The sequence below is a fragment of the Bos indicus x Bos taurus genome, chromosome 17, assembly GCF_003369695.1.
Source record: "Bos indicus x Bos taurus breed Angus x Brahman F1 hybrid chromosome 17, Bos_hybrid_MaternalHap_v2.0, whole genome shotgun sequence".
In the NCBI taxonomy this organism is placed as follows: domain Eukaryota; kingdom Metazoa; phylum Chordata; class Mammalia; order Artiodactyla; family Bovidae; genus Bos; species Bos indicus x Bos taurus.
Window position 1 is genome coordinate 68989612 of NC_040092.1, and position 19500 is coordinate 69009111.

Sequence of the window (19500 nt, forward strand, 5' to 3'; positions counted from 1 at the left end):
ATGGGTGACAGCATACAGTCTTGACATACTAGTTTCTCAATTTGTACCAGTCTGTTGTTCCATGTCCAGTTCTGTTGCTTCTTGACCTGCATTCAGATTTCTTAGGAGGCAGGTCATGTGGTCTGGTATCCCCATCTGTTTAAGAATTTTGACTGTGATCCACATAGTCAAAGGCTTTAGTATACTCAGTGAAGCAGATGAAGATATACTTCTGGAACTCTCTTGCTTTTTCTATGATTCAGCAGTTGTTGGCAATCTGATCTCTGGTTCTTCTGCCTTTTCTAAAACCAGCTTGAACATCTGGAAGTTCACGGTTCACATACTGCTGAAGCCTGGCTTGGAGAATTTTGAGCATTACTTTACTAGCATGTGAGATGAGTGCAGTTGTGCGGTAGTTTGAACATTCTTTGGCATTGCCTTTCTCTGGGATTGGAATGAAAACTGACCTTTTCCAGTCCTGTGGCTCCTCTTGAGATTTCCAAATTTGGTATATTGAGTGCAACACTTTAACAGTATCATCTTTTAAGATTTGAAATAGCTCAACTAAAATCCCATCACCTCCACTAGCTTTGTTCATAGTGATACTTCCTAAGACCCACTTGACTTCACACTCCAGGATGTCTGGCTCTAGGTGAGTGATCACACTATCATGGTTATCTGGGTCATAAAGATCTTTTTTGTACAGTTCTGTATATTCTTGCCACCTCTTTTTAGTATCCGCTGCTTCTGTTAGGTCCATACCGTTTCTGTCCTTTATTGTGCCCATCTTTGTATATATTTAAATTAGATGAAAAAGAGTTACAGTCTACAATGATGGTTTGGCTGAGCCACGTGGCTTGTGGGAATCTGTGTTCCCCGACCAGGGATTGCACTTGGGCCCTGCAGAGACCTAACCACTAAGCCACCAAGAAACTCCCAGTAGAGTGTCTTTAATTTTTATAGGTTTCTATACTTTGCTGCAGCCTTTCCAGCACTATAGTGGAGTAGGAATAATTGAATTGAGTTACATGTTTGTGTTATGTGTGTGCTATACAGGAGGAGGGAAGCAGAGAGTGAAGCAGAGATAAGAAAAATACAAGAAAAGTTAGAGATGAAACCACGATTATGAACCTTGGGGATTTCCAGGAGAGTGACTCTGGCACTGCTTCCTGGGTGAAGAGTGGTCACCTGAACACGTGTGCAACCGGAACCTGTGACCGTGACTTTGGGAATAAGGGTCTTTGCCAGTATCATCAAGGTAAGGGTCTCAAGGTGAGGTCGTCCCAGGTTGGAGTGGGCCCTGATGGTGTCCTTATAAGAGTCTGAAAAGGAGAAGTCATGTGGGGGCGGGGGCATGAGAGGAAGGAGGCAGAGGCTGGCATGATGCCTTCACAACCCGAGTGATGCCAGGAATTGTGGGCTGCCATGTGAAGCTGGGAGGGAGGCATGGAGCCGTTGCCCTCAGAGTCGCCAGGAGCAACCCTGCTGACTCCTTAATTTCTGACTTCTGGCCTCTAGAACTGGGAGAGACTAATACCTGCTGTGTGAAGCCGCCCAGTTTGTGGTGATTTGTTGCAGCAGCCCTAGGAAGCTAATACCACAATGGGATATCAAGGTAAATAAAGCTCATCTTTAGAACTGAGGAAATACCTAAAAATCTTTTAAACATTCTCTTTTCTTACCTTTTTTTTTTTTTTTTTTAAATAGTCCTTCTAATTGTGTTTCTTCTAAATGGATTTACAATTGAGAAAATAAGAAGGTCAACAGAAAGAATTTGAAACCCTGGCAGTGTGACGCTCAGTCTCTTACAGTAAAGGCCCCCTTTCTTTGGCCAGTGCCTGGGTCACTGCCGCAGGCCTTGCCTCTCTCAGAGCCAGCTCATCTATGCAGTGTGCCCACTCCCATCAAGGCCCAGCTTCCACTGCTCCTCTCCACCCAAGAGAGAAAGAGCAAAAACAAGGGGTCTGGTTTGCTGGGGAAGGTCTTCCAAGTGATTGTTGCTGACATCGAAAGCTGAAGCCAAATACAGTACCACGTGTGTCTCCCTGATCAGGGAGAAGCTGTCCTTGGGCTTCGTAACCATCATGTTTCAACGTGTGCGCCTGTAATGGTTCATCTTCTCTATAGAAGGAAGGCTTTTCAACAGAGATGTCCAGAAGTTAAAAGAGGAATACACTACTTTTTCTCTTTATAGGTAGTTAAAACCCCAATTTAAAGCCATTTCCAAATATGCACTGAATATATAAAATATCAAATAATCACAGACTAAGTGCCACAGTCTTGAGGTTTTATTCCTGGCAGGAAGATACATAAATTAGATCAGTGTGGGCCTTGGAGTCTTCTCTTGAGAAACCTGTGCATTCCGTTCCTGTCACAATGGCTAGAAAAGGCATTTTATATTCTCCATCCCACACAAAGCCTTGGGCTTAGAAATGCTAGAGTTTTCATCTACTTCAACCAGTGTGGACTCTGAAGGGCAGGGAGGGGATATTATTTTTCATTTCAACCATTCAAAAGAATGAGCTTTCCAGAAGAACTTTTGTTCCTATAATAAACCTAACTAGACCTATTTATTCACTTAAAAAAAAAAAAAGGGGGGAGATGGAGAGAACTCGGAAAAGCCAAGAATCTGTCAGCTCCATAATAGTGGTTGACCAAGCTCTGGCTTGAACACTTGTAAGACTGCAGCAGGGCTGGAGGCCTTGGAGAGTGGAGACCGGTCTTAGAAGGAATCAGCTCCAAGGCCGAGAGATCTGCTTGTGTGCTCTGTAGTCAGGGGTGAGCTAGGCCTGAATTGATTTCATCGGTTAGGATATTTTACAAAAAAAGGCTCTCCCCGCAGCATGGGGAAGATGCAGTGATCTCACAAGGAGAATGCCCTTAAGGGAGGGAGTGGGTTGATCAATGTTACAGGCATGTTCCTGAAATCTGAGTGTGAGTTAACTTTTGAAAGTGAGCTAGGTTCCCCCTCTCAAGATTTATTGACAAGTAATTGACATAGAATATTGTGTATGTTAAGGTGTACAATATGATGATCTGGCATATATATGTATATATTATGGAATGATTGCCACAATGAAGTCAGTTAACACATCCGTCACCTCATATAGTAGTTAGGGATCTTGTGTGTGTGTGTGTGTATGGGCATGGTGAGAATATTTAAGATTTATTGTCTTAACACTTTCAGATCTCAAGTGTGCATGCTCAGTCACTTCAGCCATGTCCAACTCTTTGCGACCCTATGGACTGTAGCCCACCAGGATCCTCTGTCCGTGGGATTCTCCAGGCAGGAATACTGGAGTGGGTTGCCATGCTTTCCTCCAGGGGATCTTCCCCACCCAGGGAACAAACACACATCTCTTACATCTCCTGCACTGATAGGCGGGTTCTTCACCACTGAGCCACCAGGGAAACCCTTCAGATCTAAACTATAGTATTATTAGCTATAGTCCAAGTGCTGTGCATTACATCCTGAGAACTTATTCATCTTCTAACTGGAAGCCGGTACTCTTTGATCAACCTGTCCCCAGTCCCCGGCAACCACTATTCTGTTTCTATGAATTCAGCCTTTTTTAGATTCCACATATAAGTAAGAACATACAGTCTTTCTCTTATATCACTCAGTGTAATGTCCTTAAGTGGAGAAGGAAATGGCAACTCACTCCAGTATTGTTGCCTGGGAGATCCCATGGACGAGGAGCTTGGTGGGCTATAGTCCTTGGAGTCGCAGGAGTCAGACACAACCTAGCAACTAAACTACCAGCACCACCAATGCCCTTAAGGACCATCCATGTTGTCACAAATGGTAGGGTATCCTTTTTTTAATGCTGAATACTATTCTATTGGAAAATTGAACTAGGTTTAAAATGAATTTGGCTTCCCTTGTGGCTCAGCTGGTAAAGAATTTGCCTGCAATGTGGGAGACCTGGGTTCGATCCTTGGATTGGGAAGAGCCCCTGGAAGAGGGAAAGGCTACCCACTCCAGTAGTCTGGCCTGGAGAATTCCATAGACTGTATTGAGCGACTTTCACTTTCACTTTAAAATGGATTGGCGAACTTGACTTTTTTAAAATGTTATTTATTTATGTATTTGGCTGTGCTGGGTCTTAGTTGTGGCTTGTGGGACCTTTGATCTTCATTGCCAAGTGCAGGACTGTTAGTTGCAGCGTGTGAACGAGCTTCTAGTTGCGGCATGTGGGAACACTGGCCCTTGGTTAAATATCGTGAAGTTTCTGGTACTCACCAAGGGAAAGACAGCTCAGGAATGCACATTGAGATGCTAATGGTTCTACAAAGGATTGCAGACCTTCATTCAAACATGCAGATGAACACCCTCTTTCCTCTGGCCCAGACTGGCATCTGACTTGTCCTGAGGAAAGGATTGCCCTGGCCTGTAACGAGTCTCATAAATTCTCAAGACTCGTTGCTTTCAATTATAAGAAACATCTTTCTCATTCTGACCCTTCTGTATAAATAGACACTTTCTTCCAAAGCCAAACGGTGGAATGTTAGAGCCTGAGATGCCTGTCATTGCTCTTCACTTCCTGCTTGATTCTACAGAGGAGAGAGTGGAGGCTCAGAGGGGAAGAGCCTGACTTAGGTGGCAAAGCCAGCAGCAGTATCAGGAGGAGCCAGGCCAGTCTCTGGAAAGATCACCAATCACTCTTAACTAAAACAGAGGGGCAGTGTTCCCTTGTGAATCTATTTGCATGTGACTTACATTATTTGTAGGTTCCACTGAATCAGTAAATCCAAGAGACAGCTAACCAGGAATTAGAGCTAGTAGGAACTGACGGGTCGACAGTGCAGTCCCAGGACAGACCAGCTACTCTTGGCTGACACTCCAGACCTAGCTACATAACTGACGTGGCACTTTGGCTTGTCACCACCGTGAGGAAGTCTTTCCACAGAGTGGCTGGCCGGGAATTCTCACTCTTGTCATCAAAACAGAGCGTAGAGATTTTTGTTAGGTAAACTCAGCCTGTTTATAGTACCCTCCAGCATATATAAAAGTCAGTAGTTGGTTACGAGCTTGTGACAAATACTTAAAGTCAGGAGTAGGCTCTTTATACAGTTGGCATTGAATGCAGATTGCATTTTCACATGTAATGTTCTCTCAAAGCTAAGAACATTTTGATTACTGCATAGTTGATAGGATGACAACCTTTAATTTTTTAAATTATTCCTATCATAAGCTTTTTGTCTCTTGACTGTGATATAGGCTGAGAATTTGTTACATGTTGATACGCTAAAGGAAATATAGCTGAGGTACAAGGGAAGAAAGGTGTAAGTCAAGAAAACAATTGTGATCTGAATTTTATCTTGTTCAGAGCTTGAGCAAACATTCATAAGGAGGGTAGAGGCTTTTAGATGATAGATGTTATTGAAGGTGGCTTTTAAAAGTTTGACCTTGATTCTTAAATGCTTCTCACCTCTGTTTCCTTAATGTCTCCTTAAATTTCTATACATCCACGAGCATCCTCTGACTTCTCCCCTCCTTTCTTCCTTTCTTTAGTCCTCCAAAATGTCCTTTCACAGTCTCTAGGTTGGACTTCGGGGCAGGGCCACAGGCTTCCATGGCTCCCAGGCTTGAGGTACTGTAGCATCCCTCCTGCTGCCTGCACGAGCTTTCCCCTTTCCCACGTGGCCCAGGAGACAGAGGGCACATGGTGAAACTGTGGGGACGGGTCCTGAATCCTATCCTGGGCCTACGGGGGGTTCAATAGACCACCGGGAGGGGCCCTGGCGGGCACCAGTGGGCTGAACGAGCTCGGGGTGGACCGTTATTCTGTGTGCTTCTGGGAAGGTCACTCAGATTCTCTGGCCATGTTTTTCTTCATCTGTAAGTGACATGCTTGGACTATGTAACCTTTAATTCCTTTCTGGTTCCAGTGTTCATGATTATTCAGGAGACTCAGTTTGATTCAAGGCATATCCAATTCCATTTAATAAGACTCATGTTATGATGAGATTCCTCTCTACATCCTCAAAAGAATATAAAAAGAGATATTTGTTTTGGATGACAATAATTGAATGTGACTGCCTTTGGTGTAACTCCAGCATCAGGGGGCTTATTAAGCGTTTTGGAGGAGCAGAATGAGCTGAGATCTCAATCTGACTTTTCCTTTTAAATTGGACCTGATTTGTTCTTCTTTCGCTTATATACCCTGAAAGTATCAGATGGCAATGGAGGACAGTCAAAATTCCATGCAAATCAGTTTCTCCATGGCAGGTGGAGTGGCAGGATTCTCCAGTCAGGAGTCTGTCACTATGGTAACTGGCGGAGGCCCCTGCCCCAAATGTCCCCCTGTTCATCCATTGTGAGGAGCTGTAATCAGCCCTGCTCTCTACGGTCTAGTGAGCACATTCACATAGATAAAACTTGTTGCACAGAACAGCCAAATCTATGGTTAAATGCTAGTGACTGGAGAGAAAAGACAAAATGTAAATGAGAGCCCTCATTTATGAAATGTTGAAATTTAAAAGAAATCAATGCCCTCCAGTTATCTGATTTGTATAAACATTCAAACCAGAGCCTGGTGTGGGGACCCACTGGTGAGATGTATCAAACATAATCTGTGAGGATGTATTAAGTATAATGGTTTAAAGTAATCCATTTGCAAAATTTCATATGAGAAAATAAAACAGATTCAAGATTATCCCTTTAATGCTTATTTCTCTGTCACTGATGCTGGTGTTTTCAAAAGTCAAGGAACAAAAGGGTTACATGATGACTAGGATGCAGGGAACCATGTGGGAATGGCCACTCTGGGAATGGCCATGAGACTGGGGCTTGCATATGAACTTAACTGACCCGGCAGGAAAAGGAGTTGAAAATCTGTTGAACTAAAAGACTATAGACTGAGCAATCTGCAGAGACTTGCCAAGGACTAAAATTTATAAATACATAATTATTTTCTCACTGGGATCATTACACACACACACACACACACACACATTTGTTTCTTATGTAATGGAAATTGAACTTTCATTGCAAAGAAAGTGAGCATGTTCAGATAAATATAAAAGTAAGCCATATTCCCAAGTGCAATAACAGTAATCCACCTCAAAGAGTTCTTGTGATGATCAAGTAAGTAAATATAGAAATAAATCAGTTACAACAGTGCCTGGCCCAGAGCAAGCAAGCACTTACATAAGTGTTAGCTAGCATCATGACCATATACCTTGATATGTAGTCATCTGATTTCCCCTCCCAACTATTCCTCCCTAGTTCTTCCTAGCTCCATAAGTGACATTATCATTTTTTAAAAAAGTTATTCAGACCCAAAATTTCACTTTTCTGTTTACCTCATGCTGTGAATTCTGGATCAACCCTGGAAATTCTATCTTCAATATGGATCCAGAATTTAACTACTTCTCACCAACTCCATTAGTACCACACTCATTCAAGCCATGAGCCTCTCCTGCAATGGCCTTTGAACTGGTCTTTCTGCCTCCACTTCTGTGCCCCTGTAGACTGTTACACAGTAGCCAGAGTCCTGCCCCAGCCCAAACCCTCCATTGATTTCCAAAAGACCCTGGCCTTGCTAGCCCACCGACCTTACCTCCCAGTTGTTCCCAGTCCCGGCTCCTTCTTGCTGAGCCTTGAACGTTCCCACCATTCTTTTCCGCCAGCATCTGAACTTGGTGTCACCTGGAGAGAGTCTTGCAGTCTGTCCCTCTTCCTGTAGATTTCTGTCCAAATGTCATCTCCTCAGAGAACCCTACCATAATGAGGCTATTTAAAATGGTCCCCTCCACCACACTCTAATTATTTACCCTAATTTTAATTTTTGTTCACAGCAATTATCCATCTCTGACATTATATTTAATATTTGTTTCTTTCTCTGTGCCTTTTTACATTGTAAACTGTATAAGAGTGGGAACTTGGCAAGTTTTGTTCATGGCTATCTACTCAGTGCCTGGAACGGTGTCAGGAATGGTAAGAATGCAGAAGTGCTTCCTACATATTTGATGAATAGATGAGTGAATGAACAGTCTCTTTATCCATATGTATGTTATAAACTTTATTACACTGTGTATTGTGTCGTGGCCCACTTTAATATCCTGGACTGCATCCTGTGCATTTTCTCTGCCAGTAAATAGACCTTGACTACTCCATTCTTATTGGTAGCACAGTAGATCTTTGTGTGGGGTATGAATGTACAATAATTAATTGAAACAACGTAGTATTAGTGGACCTTCAGCCTGATTTCAAAATTTTCCTATTATAAAGACCTCTGACATGAACATCTTTCAGATCAGATCAGATCAGTCGCTCAGTCGTGTCCGACTCTTTGTGACCTCATGAATCACAGCACACCAGGCCTCCCTGTCCATCACCAACTCCCAGAGTTCACTCAGACTCACGTCCATCGAGTCAGTGATGCCATCCAGCCATCTCATCCTCTCTTGTCCCCTTCTCTTGCCCCCAATCCCTCCCAGCATCAGAGTCTTTTCCAATGAGTCAACTCTTTGCATGAGGTGGCCAAAGTACTGGAGTTTCAGCTTTAGCATCATTCCTTCCAAAGAAATCCCAGGGCTGATCTCCTTCAGAATGGACTGGTTGGATCTCCTTGCAATCCAAGGGACTCTCAAGAGTCTTCTCCAACACCACAGTTCAAAAGCATCAATTCTTTAGGAACAGTCTTAACGATAACCACAGGATAAGCTGTTGGAAATGACTATGATGTAAGGTGTGCTCATTTGTACTATGTATTACAGTACATGGCTTTCCTGATAGCTCAGTTGGTAAATAATCTGTCTGCAATGCAGGAGACCCCAGTTCAATTTCTGGGTTGGGAAGATCTGCTGGAGAAAGGATAGGCTACCCACTCCAGTAGTCTTGGGCTTCCCTTGTGGCTCAGTTGGTGAAGAATCTGCCTGCAATGTGGGAGACCTGGGTTTGATCCCTGGGTTGGGACAATCCCCTGGAAAAGGGAAAGGCTACCCACTCCAGTATTCTGACCTGGAGAATTCCATGGACTCTATAGTCCATGGGGTCGCAAAGAGTAGGGCACGACTGAGCGACTTTCACTTTCACTTTAAAATGGATTGGTGAACTTGACTTTCTTTTTAAATTTTTATTTATTTATTTATTTGGCCGTGCTGAGTCTTAGTTGTGGCTTGTGGGATCTTTGATCTTCATTGCCAAGTGCAGGACCGTTAGTTGCAGCGCGTGAACGAACTTCTAGTTGCGGCATGTGGGAACACTGGAACTTGGATATGACTGAGTGACTTTCACTTTCATTATAGTACATAGCACCAGACCATCTTTCAGAGTAATTGTGCTGATTTTGATTCCACCATCAGCACTGGGGCAATCTTTATCATAAGCCTTGTGTTTGATATAGAAGGATTCTAGAGATAGAGGAGCCAGGGTTGTAGTTACTGAACTTGAAAAAAAAGTAATCTGGACTCACAGCATTTGAAATGCTTTGGTAGAGTTAAGTATGAGGAATGTGATGGAGACTGTTTTGAGTTGAAGCATAAATACACTTTGGGCTTGTTGAATTGCAGAGCAGGGACAGACCTTTAAGCCAAGTAGCACGATAACAATGGTTCTCCCAGCCATCAGGCAAAACACCGTCCAACAAATCAAGTCGTAAAACCTGCATTTCTGCCCTCTCATAGGATGCTTACATCAATGTGCATTTAGGTAAGGAGGGACGAGCGCTCTCCTAGGAGATATTACAGGTTTTCAGGGGTCTCAGGGGCAAAGATGGTTGGACCACATTCTTGAAGACAAGGATAGGCAGTTGGGTCCTGCCTACGTGCTTTTGCATATGATGTTCTGGCCCCACTATGCAACAGTTACCGTTCTGCTGTTAAAACGAGAGATGCCTACTAATAGGTTTCTGCGGTGCTCGTTTCCACGTCCTGGGCTGTCAAACTCCAGGACGTCCAGCTTCACTGCTGGCGAATTCTGTCATTCCGTGCCTTCCAAAGGCTGCTGCCCTGGGTGGGGTGCGAAGCAGGAGACATGCATTAGCTCTGGACCCCCTGCCTCCTGGACTTGCAGCGTGGAAACCCCACTCTGCGTGACTCAGTGTGAGGGGCTGAGCTGGGGGCATTGCCATTCCCCCTTGGGTCATCTGATTTTTATCTCCCTGATTTCACAGTTTGTTAATGACATTTTCAAAAGTTCTGTGGGTTCCAAAATTGTTTCCACAATTTCATTTTTTTTTTTCATGAGAGGTTTAAATTTGCTATTTTTTGAGACCAAATGGTTATTGTCCTATAATTTAAAGTGTTTGACATTTCAGTGTGAAAGCCTGGCCCCTCAGTCTGTAAGCTGACTCTTTGGGCCACTTTGGTTGGCTCTCTCTTGTTTTGTTGGAGGGCCCACCTGAAGAAGCTGTATCTGCATGATTCTTCACAGGTCAAGTGCATGGCAGGTAGAGGGAGGAGGGATTTGGTGGCTTGTTCTGCTGAAAATTCTCTTGGGCTGATAAACCAGATGAGAACTCTTTAGGGCTTTGCCTGCTTCTTTGAGCAAGTCCTGTGTGCCAGGCATAGGGTGCTTGGTCCTGGGGCTCCCAGCAGGATTAAAACACAATCTCCGTGTGCTCCAGTGGTGCAGAGTAGGCTGTTGTATTGGAGGCTAGCACCATATTGTAGCTCTGCCACTTACTATTTGTAGGACTTGCTTAAGCCCCTTGATCTGCCAAGCCTCAGTTTTCCTATCTGTAAAATGGCTTCAAGTGTATCACAAGTTGGAAAATCCATCCACAGACTGCCTGGGGCTTATGCTAAAACATATGAACAATATCTGTAGTTAAATGCTTCATCCTTTAGGGACTTGTCTCTCACCTAGAAAATCACTACCTTTATTCCTAAAAGTTGTGGTGAGGACCAGTTGCAATGATCTCTGAAAATTGTCCACCAAGGGAAGGAAGAAAGGAACTCTTTATTCCCTTCCTTTCAAAGCCTTTCTATTACTCAGAGGCTTGATCTGGCCCAGAGAGGTCAAGGAGATATTTTGTTGGAATCTGATGCCCACCCCTCCTCCCATTTTATGTTTTAACTTTATATTAATTCTTGACACATTAAATCTGGGGGTTTCCATTAGAATTTTGATTTGCTGTTTCTTTCTTTAAATATATTTGCCAAAAGTAATATACATATATTACTTTTATTACCATAATTTAAAAAAAAATAGTAATACAAGACTTAAATAAAGTAGCAGTCCCCTGCCTGGTCATTCCGTCATGCTCCCCAGAGGCATCTGCTTTCATTTCTTGGCATTTTGCTCCATCTTTCTAAACAATACTGCTACTTCACATTATAATGATTGACTTTTCTTATGAAAAATGGAAGTTGAACTCTCTTACACACACGTACTCTAAGATTCATACTCTCAGTGCAGTTAAGCCAAAATTACTTGTTAAATTAGTACCCAGTGTAAATGCATTTTTAGGATAGTATAAATACTGCTCATAGCTATGATTACATGTTCTTTTTGTACAGCTTTTTGTTTTTCCTGGAGTTCAAATTGTCTTAAAAAAATCTGGTTGGTGTTACGTTCTTACACTAATTAGTTTGCGTATTTCTTCAGAAGAACATGTCTTTAGGAATTGGCACTTTTTTTTTTTTTAATCTCTTGGAGACATTGTTTCTGGATTAATTAATTTCGTCCTCCAACCCAAAGTTGAGGACTTTCAAAGCCTCCTATATACACTGACTTAGGTATTTCCATTGTTATTCAAAGAATTCTTTTCGTGTCTCTTCCTGAGATTATACTCCTCATTTCCTGGGCATCTTGCATTCTTTTTTATCTCTGTTTACTTTCTTGTTTTTATGGAACACATCTTCCAGTTACTTTCTACATAAGGTACATAGGAAGTAAATTTTTTGAAGCCTTGAGTATCAGAAAACTTTTATTGTACAATTACATAAATTATAGTTCAGTGGCCTATAAAATCCTAGATTGAAGATATTTTTAGATTTTGAAATATTGATAATATTACTCCAGAATCTTCTAAATTTCAAGGTGTTTTTAGGAAATCTAATGCTTTGCTGATTCTTGGCCTTTGGTATATGACCTATTTTTTCTCTCTGGGATTTATTAAGCTATTTTTCTTTATTTCCAATATTCAGACATTTCACAGTGGTTTGCCTTGGTATGGTCTGTTTTTTATTTATTGTCCTGAGCACTCAGTGGACCCTTTCAGTTCTGAAATTCATGGCCTTTAGTTCTGGGAAAGTTTCCAATACTATCTGATTTTTTTAACTTCTGTTTACTTGGTGTTCTTTCTGGAACTTCTATTAGTCAGAGATCAGACTTTCTGAATTGATCTTCTATTCTAAAAATTCTTTTTTCTTCTGTTTCCCCATTTGTTATCATTTTTTGTTCTACTTCTATGAAGACTTCCTCAAATTTACCTTCTTTTTAAAATTTATCTTGCATGTATTCATGAGAGCGCTTTCCTGTTCTCTGAAAGTTTCTCTTTTTTTAAATAACATCCTATTATTGTTACTGCTATTCAAGTAGGCAATGTTTTCTTTTATCTCTGAAGATTTTACATTAAAGTTTAAGTTTCCTTCTGCCCCAGTCTGGTCTTTGTTTCATCTTTTTCGTTTATTAATTTTGGTCTCTGTATTTAATGCATCTGATGGTCACTGACTAACTATGCTGACATAGAGGGAAGTAAGTTTCAAACTGAGGTGTGACTAGCATATTTGACATCTGAATCAGGTCAATTCATTTTGGGATGGAGCAGAGATAGATGCATTTTTCCATCTAATTTATTTAATGGAAATTCTCCTTAGTTAAACAACTTTGCTTATTATTTTAATGTAAATGTAGATTTGGCATTTTAGAGAACAGAATGTAAAATTTAAATTAATTTTTTGATACGAACAAAATTTCAAAAACATCTTAAAATTCAAACTGTGACACTCCTTACCCTGCCTCTGTATCCCAAAGGGAGTATATTTGCTCTACTGTTAGGGGTACATTAATAGATGAGTTTGAGAAGCTGTCATGAGGCAAGGCAATTTGGATAAATGCCTTGGGAATTGGTTCCTCAGTAGAGAAGGAATCCATGATATCCTCCAGCAGGTCAGAAAAAATCCATCTTCTTGTTTACCAACCAGAAACAGTCATGCTTTGCAAAACACATGTTTTCCACCAAGCATCACATGAAACCTGGGGTCACAATATGAAATGATCAGAGCAATAAAAGGATGGAAATGGCCTTCCTGCTAAATTCCTATGATCACTGGTTTAAATGAATCCCAAACCCAGTTTGTAGCTACACAGTTAAGAGCTTGCTCAACTGTGGGCACTCTGTAAAAATTTATTTGCTTTTTTTGTCCTATAAGTCTGGACCCTAAGGAAACATTTTTGTTTCATTTTGTTTGCTTCTTTTAATTGATAATAACCAGTGTTGTCAAGGACCCAGGGACACTGGAACTCAAACAACTACTGCTGGAATCTTTATTGGATGTAATTCTTGATTGCAAACAACATAATTCACTCTGACTACTTCACATAAAAAAAAGAAAAGAAAAAAAGAGGAATTTACTACAAGATATTAAGTATCTCACAAATTCCCTCTCTAGGACAATGTGAAATGCTTATGAAATGCAAAGGGGAAGAAACAAGGAAACATTTATCAATCTGCTCCTATTCTCCATAGTCAAGGTTTATCCATAGGGCATTAACTACCTCGCACTGGGAGACTGCACATGAATGAAGAAAGAGTGGACTCCTGTGGGTTCCAAGAAAATCTCTGGGTAGGGGATATCAAGAAGAAAGAATAGGTCTGTGCCAACTTAATTTTAGAGGAAGATTTGGGGACTGGAAGTCGAAAGTAAAGTATGTAGGGAGAAGCTTTGAAGAAGTTGGGAATTTGACTAATATTGAGAAGAAAAATAATAGAGACTTTTAAGAAACACTGTTGTAATAAATTGGTTCTCTTTGACATCTTTTAAGATATTCACAAAAAGATGGGAATTGATTTTAATTACTTGTATTTGTTGGGCTGTGTTTACCTTAATGCTGTAACTTGCAAAGACTGAACGACCTGAGGCCCTAGTCTATGAAACAGTTGGTAAAGTACAAAGTTGTCTTCAGTTCATGAGAAACGGGTTCTTCAGTCAGAATACCATGGCCGTGTTCAACTTCAGTGGATTTCTACTGTGAACTTTCTAATGGCTCTCAATCAACTGAATTGCATTACAAGCAGGATAGCTTAAAAAGGTCTCTGGAGATTTGACTACATCATTTGGGTATGAGCTAAAAGCCAATTTAATGAGCCTTTAAACAACTGGATGCTTGTTCTAGTTTTTCTTTCACTTTCTGACAACTCAGGAAACATCCATGGGACTTTTGAACTCTTTGAGAAAAAATCACATACACACTTACATGAACATTTAGCAGAAAAATTTGGAGAATTTAAAACTCACCTAGTGGTGTTTGGAAGCCTCGAGCTAAAGAGCTAAATTTTCTCTTTACCACCAAGAGTATCATTTCACAGAACTTTCTGGGAAGAAACACGTGGACTCAGTGATTCAAGGGGCTGGAATCTCCCTTTCTCTTGAGGGGGCTCAAGTGTATGTTCACACATAACAACAAGGGGATCTCCAGGGACTCAGGCTAGTTTGTGGTATCAGGAAGATATACAAGTTCAGAGCAGAAAGTCTGGAATGATCATGAAGAAATCGAAGGTCATACAGGTAATAAGCTAAGCCAAGAAGCATCAGACCAAAGAGGAATGATTGGACAGATCTGAAAGGTCAAAACAGAGAATATCTGAACCTTGATAGTTTGTATGTTTTGAGGATGTAGTATTGATCAGGAGATATGATTCTAAGTTAGAAATTTTGGATTAACACGTTATTTGCCACTTATTAACTATACGACCTTGGACAAATCACTTACCTCTCTATGAGCCTCACACTTTCATTGCATATGAGAACAGCAAGGTTTATTTTTATTGTAAGGATTAATATATGGGAAATGCCTGGTATAGTTCTGAAAAGGTGCTCAAAAATTAAACGATTATTCCCAGGTGGTGCTAGTAGTAAAGAGCCCACCTGCCAATGCAGAAGGCATAAGAGATGCAGGTTTGGTCCCTGGGTTGAGAAGATACCCTGGAGGAGAGCAGGCAACACACTCTAGTACATTGGAGAATCCCATGGACAGAAGAGCCTAGTGGGCTAATGTCCAGAGGCTCACAAAGAATCAGACATGACTGAAGCAACTTAACACATTTCTAAGACTGAAGTTCTTCCACAGTGAGAAACCTAGTTCCTGCCTCTACTACTCCTACCCTAACTCAATTCTGCTTCAGCGATAGATTAAAGATACTGTCCCTTCCCCTGACCTCCTACCTCCACAGTCTTCACATACCTCAGATCCTACTCTGCTAAACTCCAATAAAACATTTAGAGGTCAGTAAAAAAAAAAAAAAACCTCAACATTCAGAAAACTAAGATCATGGCATCTGGTCCCATCACTTCATGGCAAATAGATGGGGAAACAGTGGAAACAGTGTCAGGCTTTATTTTTTTGGGCTCCAAAATCACTGCAGATGGTGACTGCAGCCATGAAATTAAAAGACGCTTGCTCCTTGGAAGGAAAGTTATGACCAACCTAGATAGCATATTCAAAAGCAGAGACATTACTTTGTCAACAAAGGTCCGTCTGGTCAAGGCTATGGTTTTTCCAGTGGTCATGTATGGATGTGAGAGTTGGACTGTGAAGAAAGCTGAGCGCCGAAGAATTTATGCTTTTGAACTGTGGTGCTGGAGAAGACTCTTGAGAGTCCCTTGGACTGCAAGGAGATCCAACCAGTCCATCCTAAAGGAGATCAGTCCTGGGTGTTCATTGGAAGGACTGATGCTGAGGCTGAAACTCCAATACTTTGGCCACCTCATGCGAAGAGTTGACTCATTGGAAAAGACTCTGATGCTGGGAGGGATTGGGGGCAGGAGGAGAAGGGGACGACAGAGGATGAGATGGCTGGATGGCATCACTGACTCGATGGAGATGAGTTTGGGTAAACTCTGGGAGTTGGTGATGGACAGGGACGCCTGGTGTGCTGTGATTCATGGGGTCATAAAGAGTAGGACACGACTGAGCGACTGAACTAAACTGAACTGAAAGATATCAGTATAGATATAGCTGAGCTTTAATGTCCTTACTGACCTTGAGACTATGAGAGTGACCAGGACAGGGAATAATCTGTTACACCTTATGAGGCACAATTGAAAGGACCATAGGAATTTATCTTGGGGAAGAAATAATAAAATCAAGGAAAGTTTGATAAACTATGAATTATTTGGTTCAATTTGGATCTATTCTAGGGAAATAGTGGTGTCTCCTTGGTGGCCACTTGTGAAGGATCTGAAGGGGAATCTTCAAGCTGAGACAGGATAAAGAACTTTCATGGCCTCCTGACTCTGAGGGTCAGTGGCTTTAGGATGCACAAACTGCCCTTGTGGTGTGCATGGCATCAGCGAAGAGGCCACATTGTGATGGAGTGGTTCCTGCACTTTCCAGCCTGCAGGTCTGGGCCATGCCATAGATTTGGCTCTTGGCATGTAGGGTTAGCACCTCAGAATCCTTGTTGTGATCATTCTGTCAGAGCTCTCTCCATCCATTTCCTTTCTATTCTTCTCTTTCACCAGCTGGCAATTACACGCCACAGAAAGTGTACACAGAAGGGGCTTGTTTTGGTTACCATGTGGCTGGGTGGGAGGGAGCTCTGGCTGGTGGCTGATTTTCTGGGGTGACTGGGCATGGGTTATGGGAATGGAGGGTGAAGTCCTTCATCAGTTCCCAGAGTGCTGCCTCATTCGCACCCTGGAGCCTGTGAATAGTGTTTAAATCAACGGTCAAAGTGGAGAGAGCAGCTTAGTCCTCATTACTCCCCAGGACTAACTGACCTCTTCTCAAAAGGTGCATTCTTGATTTGGTGAGACTCTTCCTCATCCGGAAAGGCCAGTGAAGCAAAAAGATCTAATGTGAAAGGGTGGGGGTGAGGGGTCAAGGGTGACATTGACGGGAGAGAAAGGTGCAGACCATTCACTAAATCATTTCCACCAGAATAGATGAGAACAAAGGCATCACCGTCCTGAGAGCATTTGTTAAGGACTCAAACAGATCAAGCGCTGTACAGAGTCTGGTGACCTTTTCCTGCCCTGGAGCTGCTCAGTTTTGTCATTTTGATGAATCTCTAAGTTGTGTTCACTGAGTATCTCTGATAGCAAGTAAGTGATTTAACATAAAGGGTCCTTTGAGAGAAATGCATAGAAGTGGAGTCAAGCTCAATGCCACCCCCAAGCATGCCATCTATTTTTAATTGTTCCCCTCATCCAGCTTAGTTATTAAGAAATAATATGAAAGAAAGAAAGAGAAAGAGAAGTAAAGATAGAAAATGAAATTAAACAGCGAGAAACAAACAACAAAAATGAAGTTTGATTCCTTTTTGAATCTTCTATTGGTGATACAAAGTTCAGGCATTCACGCTACAAGAGCCAAAACATGTATTCAGTGTGTGGGAATCGAACTTTAAAGAAGCCACTTTGAATAGTCAATTTGATGCTTCCCATAGAGAATATAAATATAAAAGTACAGAGCACCAGAAGAACATCTGTTTCCAAAAAAACAATAATATTGCCATCCATTGTCAGCTTGGTACTTTTGCCAGTATGATGGTAATAATACCAAAGTGAATCAGAATAGAATTCACTTAAGAAGCATTGAGTTGGTGATGGACAGGGAGGCCTGGTGTGCTGCAGTCCAAGGGGTTGCAAAGAGTTGGACATGACTGAGCGACTGAACTGAACTGAAGAAGCATTGAGATTCCATTAGTTTGCAGTCTGATGGAAATTTTACCTACAGGTTGTACAGTAAAGCTTGTATCTCTAAACTTACAACTTTGTTCCCAAGTTTTTTTCTTTTGGTCTTTCCTTAGTGAAAACTTCTGTTCTTAAAACTTTTCAAGAGGCAAAATTAGCATTCTATTGTTGTCCTGTCCAATTTGGTAGTCACTAGCCACATGTGGTTTTAAATCTAAACTTTAAAAATTGAAATAAAATTAACATTTACTTTCTTAGTCACTCCAGTTTCATTTTCAAAAGCTTGGTAGCCACAAAGGACTAATGCCTACCCTAACAATATCACAAATATGGACCTTTTTCATCATAAGAGAAAATCTTGTTGGAAGCACTAATCTATATTTTTCTCCATAGAAATGTGACTCATCAAAGTGTACTTCCTTAGCATGGAGAAAGCATGCTCTCATCTAAATACCCAGACAAAGTGAAAATTTAGTGGTCATCCCGGCACTTTAATTTCAGCTTCTGAGAGTGGTAACTATTGAATCAATATTGTTTCTCCTATGCTCCTTAGATATGATGACGAAGGAACCTAAACAAAAAACACTGGTCAGTCACCGACAGATCTGTTTCTGCCATTGCATAAATGGCATAGTCTTTTTGTCACTCAGAAGAAGAGATCCCCATAACTGTGAGATTTTGTTTTCTTAATTTCTAATGGTTATGCTGAAAATCAACATCCATTTCCCTTCAAATGCAGATTTCTACTGAAGAGACATGACAGTTCTTTCAACTCTAGAACCACAACTAAAAGCCAGATGGAGAAAGAGCAAACAGCTCTTTCCCAGATGTCTGATCACACTGACTCTCCTGGTTTATTGTGAAACTAGCATCACTCTAATGACAAAAACCGGAGAATGACATTATGAGAAAAGTACAGACCAACATCACCCACAAACATAAAAATGGAAATCCTTTAAAAATAATAAATTGAATATAATATATAGAAATGACAATACATCATGACCAAATGGGGTTTCTCTCAGGAATGAAGGTTGGTTTGATGTTTGAAAAGTAATGTAATTCAACAGCCTAGAAAGGAAAAACCATGTGATCATTTTGATTAGATACAGGAAAATTATGTAACAGAATTCAACATTTATTCAGAATAAAAATTCTCAGCAAGCACGAAATAGAACTTCCTTAACCTGGTAAAGAGTACCTGTGAAAAATCTAAAGATATACATAATATATTATGTGAACATCATATGAATATTTCTCCCTAAGATTGTCAAGGCAAGCATGTCTGCTCTTATTATACCAATTAATCAATGCGCTGTAGGTTCTAGTCAGTTCAATAATGTAAGAAAAGGAAATACAAGGAACTTGTATTGTAAAGGAAGCAATGAACTGCCTATTCTCAGACGACATGGTTGTTTACATATAAAATTCTCAATCTAGAAAAATGTTATTAAATCCAATAAATGAATTTCATTAAGTTGCAGGATACAATCCATTACACTAAAATCAATTGCACCTTTACACATTAGTAATAAATAATTAAGTGTTGGAATAACAAACAGCAATTCTTTATTTCAATTTATAATAGTACCCAAACAACAATAACAATAGCAACTTAAATCATAAAATAATACTTTTAGGAATTAATCTAGCAAAATATGTAAAAAAGATCTAAATAAATGGAGACATATACATGGATTAATAGATTGG

The 19500-nt window shown here is 40.9% G+C and overlaps 1 long non-coding RNA gene across 1 annotated transcript in view; it reads left to right on the plus strand.

The window, feature by feature from the left end:
• The first annotated feature begins 819 nt into the window (after nt 1-819).
• The window catches only part of LOC113875080, a 47103-nt gene continuing 28422 nt past the window's right edge, over nt 820-19500 (plus strand). Inside the window, exons 1-2 of the long non-coding RNA XR_003506147.1 lie at nt 820-1237; nt 1498-1594. This is a non-coding gene — a long non-coding RNA (uncharacterized LOC113875080). The remainder of the gene's footprint in view (nt 1238-1497; nt 1595-19500) is intronic.